Here is a 7891-nt window from a genome sequence, read left to right on the forward strand (position 1 = left end):
TTTAGAAAAGGTTAGGTAAAATGTTTTATTATGGTTTAAGAAGAGTCTATTACTTTTTAGCCATGGTGAGACATATGTAATACATTTTGTTGCCTTCAAAAAAGTTTCAGGCCAGGATTTTCCATTCACTATTATTACTGTATCATCTGCGTAAGATACAATTTTACCAGGGATTATAACATCACATAAATCGTTTATGTATATTAGAAAGAGAATTGGACCAAGCACAGTTCCCTGTGGTACTCCATTTTTTATTCCTGTTTCAGTACTATAAAAATCCCCTATTTTTGTTTTTTGTTTTCTGTCTTTGAGATAGTTAGTAAGAATTTTTAGTGTATCATTTTTTAAACCTATTTGATTCATTTTTTTAAGTAGATTGTGATTTACCGTATCAAAAGCTTTTCTTAAGTCTAGGAATATAGCTAAACTCTTTTTATTTTGATCAACAGATGTGTATAATTTTTTAGTCAGATCGAATATTGCATCTTCAGTGCTTAGTTTTGTTCTCAAGCCATATTGATTTTGCGACAGAATTTTGTTTTGTTCTAGGTAATTCATTATTATATTTTTGATACATTTTTCAAATATATTTGAGAGGTTTGAGACCAAGGAAATAGGTCTGTAGTTGTCTAATATGTGCGTTTCTCCTGATTTGTGAATTGGTATTATGATAGAGGTTTTTAATTGTTCGGGAAAATGTCCCTCTTTTAAGGATATATTAAAAATATGTAGCAATGGAGTTAAAATGTAATTTTTTTTGTGTATTACCTGATAAACCATCAATTCCTGTAGAATTTGTTGATTTTAGACCGTCAATGTGTTTATCAATTTCATCTGTTGAGATGGGTGAAAAATATTCTAAGGAGTTAATTGAATCGTTAGTTGAGTCTAAGTGTAAAGATGAGTCTACGGGTATTGTATTATCAATTTTACTAGAAGATTCAAGTACTTGATCTACTACATTTGTAAAAAAGTTGTTAAAGTTTTCTGCAATAGTCGATTTGTCAGTTATAATATTTTTCATTTATTATAATCTCATTGACTTCGGTTGATACTTTTTTTGTTGTTCGTGATTTCGTTAATAATATTCCACATTTTTTTGGTATCATTTTTTGCACTATCAATTTGTTCACAATAATACTTCTTTTTGCAATTTCTTATCAACCTATTTAGTAAATTTCTATAAGTACATTAAGTATTTCGTCTTCATGAAAGGCATAATTCTTGTGTTATTTTTTTGACAGGCTTTTTGATAATTTAACATCTCTTTGTATAATTTATCTCTTTGTTTAATAGAGGCTATTAGTCCTACAGTGATCCAAGGCTTAATTTTTTTATAATTTCTCTTAGCGATGACAATTTTTTTTGTACTCTTCGAAATATAAGCTTCTAAAGTTTTATAAAATAATTCTAATGCTGAATTTGGGTTAGCTATTGATAGTATGTTGTCCCATTTTTCTGAATGAAGTAAATTGTTTAATGTGATGTAATTAATTTCATTCATTTCAACAGTGTTAGAGTATACTTTTGAATTTGTGGTTAAGATGTTGTGTCCGTAGAATGTTGGGTAGTGGTCAGTAATGTTTGTTTTTAGAGTTGAAGATTTAGTTATAACGTGTTTGTGTGTTTTGATAAATATGTGATCTAGAGTCGTGGAATTATTTAGATTTTCTCTTGTTGGTGAGTTTATGTATGATTGATATCCTGGATATGACAAACAATCTAAGTATTCATTTATACATTTTGTTCTTTTGTTGTTTTCATTAATGTTTTATTAATATCACCAGTTAATATTGCAAATTAAAGTAATTTCTGTTAGTCATTTTTATAAGTGAATTAAGTTAATTATTGAATAGAGATTCATTTAAGGAAGGTGATCCATAGATAGCTAATAGCAAATAAGTACAATTACTATGGGTAAATGTTAATTTAATTGCGTTAGCTGTTTAAAGTCTAGAATTTCGAAGGCAGGTTTTTTAAGACTATTTTTTTTATAAATAAAGTGATTCCATCGTGACCAGTATGTTTACATTCGGATGAAATAGTTATATATCCTGGCAAGTTATAGGGAATTGCTTCTTTCATTTGCGTTTCTGTTAAAATGACAATACTAGGAGAAAAATCAAGACTATCGAGAAGAATACAAAGTTCATCAAAGCGCATTCTTAAGCTTCTAATATTCATATTAAGAATTGAAAAGTTAACGTCTTTTGAGTGATTATTTAGTTCACTTGTGTTTTTACAAATATAATTTTCATACGAAAAAATTTTCATCAGACATTTTGATAGATATAAGTTATTTTCACGTGCTAGATGTTAGATGGTCCTTTATTCTGAAGGAATGTCATTCGGCTGCCTTATATGGATGATTGGAGCTGTTTCATCTTTTCTCATCATAACGTTACCGTTTTTCGCCCAGATGAATTTGTAGCCGAGTCTTGTGGATTTCGTCAGAAACAGGAGGTGTTTATTTAGTTGTGTTAATTGTTCGTTTATGAAAATTTTGTTATCTTCCGGAAAATTTATATTTTTAGTGTACAAGACACCATATTTTCTGTTTGGTCGATGATTTTGTCCTTTGTTTTTTTGTTTTGGAATGATACAATTAAGGCTGGATATTTGTTTATAGGGTTTCTGTTTCTGATACGATATATATTTGTTATTTTTGATGATTCCATTTCGCATTTGATGGTTTCCATAATATTATTGACTATTTTCGGTAAGTTTTCATTTTCTTTAAGAGGAATACCTTGTATCTCAATGTTATTTTGTTTGTGTAATTGTTCCAGTTTGTGTATTTGCTGTTTTATTTCGTTGTTTTCTGATTGCAGTTGTTTGATCAGTGTATCTTTCTTTTTATTATTTTCTTTATATTCATCAATTTTATTGCAAGAAAATTCTACAGATTTCTTAAGATCTCTTAGTTCATTTTTAATTTGTTCTCTAAAAGATTTCATCAATTGTTCCGATAAATCTTCAAACTTTTTTTTCCATGAATTTAAATATTTTATTTGTGTTGTAGTCATCATCAGAGTCGCTAGATGGTGTTTTTCTTTTGCTTGCTAATTTTAATGTATTTGATGAAATTCACTAGATGGCGTTACACTATATTATATAAAGACATTTGTTTTTTCTAAAAATCAATTACGCTCTTCTCCATGTGCTAAATAACACTGGAATTAATTCGATTTCGGCGGTAAACAACCGCGTATCAAGTTTCAGGTTAGTGATTAAATAAAAACAGGTGTTTATAAATTAAATTGTGTTAGTTTACCCTTGGTTACATAACCAATAGAATTGGAAATATCACGAAACCAACATGATCTATAATGCGAAAAAAACAGCACTGTTGGTCATAAAACACGGGGAAGGCCCAAAAAACATTCCCCCAATCTTTTTGAATCGTGAGATTTTGAAAACAGTAGAAACCACAAAATATCTGGGACATATCATCAACAATAAGTTAACGGATGAAGATATTGACAGGCAGAGGCGTGTACTGAGTATAAAATGTAACATGCTCAGTAGAAGATTTCGGCTCTGTAGTCCACGAGTGAAAAGGACGCTCTTCTTAGCTTTTTGAACCACTCTGTACACATGCGAGCTCTGGGCTAATTTCAAGAAAAGAACAATGGAAAGGCTTTGGGTGCAATATAACAACGCTAACCGATTGATGTTTGGACTCCCCAGGCACTGCAGTGCCTCCTCAATGTTTACAGAAGGGCGAGTTCCAGGATTTACAGCTCTGTTAAGAGCCAGGATTGCAGGACTGAGGAGAAGGATAAACCATTCCAGAAACATTATTATCATAGAATCCCGTCTGACTTCAGGATCGAGCATTGAAGACCATTGGAAAAAGATACTTGCTCCCACAATCTTACATCCGATGGATTCCCGTGCTTCTCTGCTTTAATTTAATTTCATTTTCTATTTAATTTTTAATTTTTTAATCTATTTTTATTTATTTTACTATATGTAAATACTATTTGTACTTATATCCTCTATGGGATGTGTGGGATTGCACCAACCTCCCCACATCCTGGAATAAAGAATTTATTATTAGAAAATTTATATATTCGATTTTTTAATATTTCTTCTTCAGCTTTAGCTATTTTTGTTATTTGTGATTCTACGTTGTTTACCTCCGATTGGGAATCGGGAGTACCTATCTACTTATACATATATTAATTGTATTGAGATGATTTTTCAAATTATAAATAATGTCTTTGATTAAAAACATGAATCTATCTTGAAAAATTCCGCTGCATGCTTAATATGAAATTTTTTAAAACTTTGTTTCAACATAATTACTACAAAAAATAACCATGTGTGTGGTGGGCAAAGAAAAAGTTAAGTTTGAAGGTTAGGAAATACGCACAAATTATTAAAATAACCCAAACTAAACCATGCATCGGAAATTAACCAAAAGGAAGTTTACCAAAATATGATTACTTAAAATATATGGCTCCAATATCGACGTAGTTGACGCATGTTTGACGCCGATGTAATTGACGCATGTTTGCCGCCGATGAAATAACAAAACAAGTAACTTTAATATTTCATCACATCTATTTTTGGCATGGCAATTTTTGGTAAATGTGTGAGTGGTTCATTTATGGTAAATGTATAGAAAATAGTGACACTCTTAATACGAACATTTTATTTTTAAAACACTTAAAATAATAATGAGAAGTGAGTTTCAGTTTCCGGTAATGAAAAACAATGCATTTTTGTAGTTATTTCGTTAAAATTAATATCGATTGTTTATTTGGCGGCCATTTTTATTAAAGTCAATGTTTTAAGCTTAGTTTTTTCTTTTCTTATTAAAACTAAAAGATGAACCCAAAGATCCTAAAATAGGTTCTTTGTTTGGGTTTGATTTAAAAAATAATAAATATATACATATATATATATATATATATATATATATATATATATATATATATATATAAATAATTATATAATAATATATATATATATATATATATATATATATATAAATAATTAACCTAAAAAAATTTGACATAAAATTTTTTTTTTTTCAATATTATATGTTACTTGGCGCGAAAAAGAAGCTTTCAATTATACGTTTTTTTCTAAGGAAACAGCTACCAAAATGTATTTTTCCATTTCCGGAAACTACTCATTATTATCTATCTGATATAAGTGTTTTAAATAAAAAATGTGCTTATTAAGCGTGTCCTTATTTTCTGTATATTTACAGAAAGAAAATCAACCTCTAAGTATTTAAAAGTGCATGAAAACAGCTGAAATTGCTTGAGAAAATCTGTTTGTATTTTGTGAATACATTTCCATTCTGTTGAAACTGTTTCACAGTCTGACATGAAAGTCACGGAGAGAGTAAAAACAGCCCTAAAAAATCAATAAAAAACATGCAAATCTCACTCAAAAGTCTACTTATCATAATTTAATCATTCCCTTCTTTGTTCTCCATTGCCTCCCATATTTTCTTATTAACACTTTTCTATTTTGAACCAATAAGAACCCGAGATAACATTTGTTGGAATAATTTTTACCCATTTTTTATTTATTTATTACAATTTTTTGTGAAATCATCATTTGAATTTTATAATTTTTTACATACACCAAAAATGAAATGACTTGATGCGTTTGTTTGTTTTTTATTACCTGCTTACTTAAAATGATAGTTCAGTACAAACTATTAATGGTAGTACTACATAATATTATGATTTTATGGCACTGAATTTCACTGTCAACATAAAATCAATTTGGGAGGCGGGTATGGGTACCGCCGCCCCGGGAACCATTTATTGGATAATCTGCCATAGGTCACCCCTAGTGGCTCGCTACGTTTGATAACTTAGCAGGGGTGCCTGGGCTCTTGTGGTTTGTCTATGTCTTGGCATGTAACATCTGGCCGGATTAGGAGAGACTGGTTGAGGGAGACCCTTTGACTTCTCCAGCCTGACTCTCGACCCATCGCCTGGCACTGCAGCGAAAGGGATAGATTCATACAAGTTAAAAGAAAGACAAACATTCCCGGGTCACGGATAACCCAACAATGTTTGAAAATCTCCTACTACCACCACAGAAAGCCGAAAATGTTGCTTGTGTTGTGATGGAGGACTTAGCCAGCCGAGGAATCGAACACGCGACGCTCGGGTGAGACCCAAGCGCTATGCCCACTCAACCACTGACCGGTCAAACATTTATAAAGTTTAATTGATTGAGGTGGCATAGTTCAATTTGAGTTGAGTGACATCAATTGACACCGAGCTACCTAGCTGCTATTCGACCGCATAAAAATAGTTTGATTGCAGGAAATAGTGGTTGAGAATACTTGACCCTTGACATCTGTCGTTTCTGTAAATGAAATGATCAAAAAACCCCAGTTCTTGATCGTTTATGTCAGCATTTAGCCATGTTTCAGTAAGGGCATACATTTCGTACTTGTCATGTAATGTCTTGCTCACCCGATGATTGCCTATTTTTTAGTTCGATTCGTAAATTATTTGGATACTTCCTTTGAGCAACTAATTGGTCAGGGTACATGCGGATGTTATTCTTCAGCGAGTGTTTTTTGCCGAGTAGGATTTTCGGCCATTTAGACTCAGGGAACTCGACTTTTACACCCCTCGGTTTATTAGTATCCCTTTTCCCGATTCTGTAAACTTTCAGGTCAAGAGAATTGAAGAGTTGTCCAGGTCGAAAATGACTTTTTTATGCTGGTAGTGTCGTCTTTCATAATATCAGTCTGGGTTATTGCTTTCCTTTCGGGGAAGTTACATATTATAATATTTTTTTCCCTAAAATTTTGATCATTCATCTCAGCAATAATATCACAGATGTTATTTGTTTCCAAATTAGTTGTGGTTACAGCAGGAAATTTTTTTTGTACACTGATAATTCGCCTTCTAGGGTAGCCTTTCTTGCAGCCATTTGGCCTATGGACCCTATGATATTATTAGTTTTGGGCATTATTTTGGCAATATGCTCCTTTGTAAATTTGTTATTGGGATCCATCACAATATTTGTTAGTGCATTGATGGCATCTTGTGCAAGGGATATGTATGTCTGCGCATCCATGATAAGTTCGGATTTAGGTTAATAAAAATTAATAGTTGGTTGAACTCCCCTGATTACTGTCTGGAATAAAGTTCATTTACAGGTAGTAATGAGTAGGTATCAGTACCTGCTACGGTCAAAAGGCGTGCGGAAATGCAGGTTACCTGCCTTTGGTGTAACAATAATAATAAATATTGAATTTAAGTAAAGTTATTATTATTTGTTATTAAAACTTCGGGCTTTTATTTTATTGTTGAGGACACAAAGACATGAGCAGATTCACAACTTTTACACTGGAACACAATGGCACAGGAATAGTGTGTTAAGTTTTATTTTAAATATTTTGTGGACAGAAATAATTCGTGACTGGTTTAGTTTACTGTTGTTGAGTGAAATTTAAATGGCTTTTTCTTATCAACCCCTAATACAAAAAGTTCCGCTGAACTCATAAATATTTTAATGAAGTGTCACAAAAATTACGACTCAGCAAATAGTGTTTTGTATGGGTACCATAGAGAATTTTATATTAAGTATATTACATACTCGCATATCAGAAAGCAAAATTCTATCGGTTTATCTCTTCGGTGAAATCATTATGAAATCGGTGAAATTTATGAAATCAAGGGATACTGTAAAATTATGGGTTATGATAATAAAATAAATAATTTTATGCTTGCATGATTATTTTTATCATTTTTTTATACATTACGTTATCTAAATAAATATTTCGAAATGTACCATCGTAAAGATAACGTCTGTTAAAAATTTGATTATCAACAGAAAAATTATAAAAAGGATTAGTGTACGAGTACATTGATTTATTATATTTACATGAGAGATGAAG

Source organism: Hesperophylax consimilis, chromosome 13 (genome assembly GCF_061612785.1).
Source record: "Hesperophylax consimilis isolate HC1 chromosome 13, BYU_Hcon_1.0, whole genome shotgun sequence".
Lineage (NCBI taxonomy): Eukaryota > Metazoa > Arthropoda > Insecta > Trichoptera > Limnephilidae > Hesperophylax > Hesperophylax consimilis.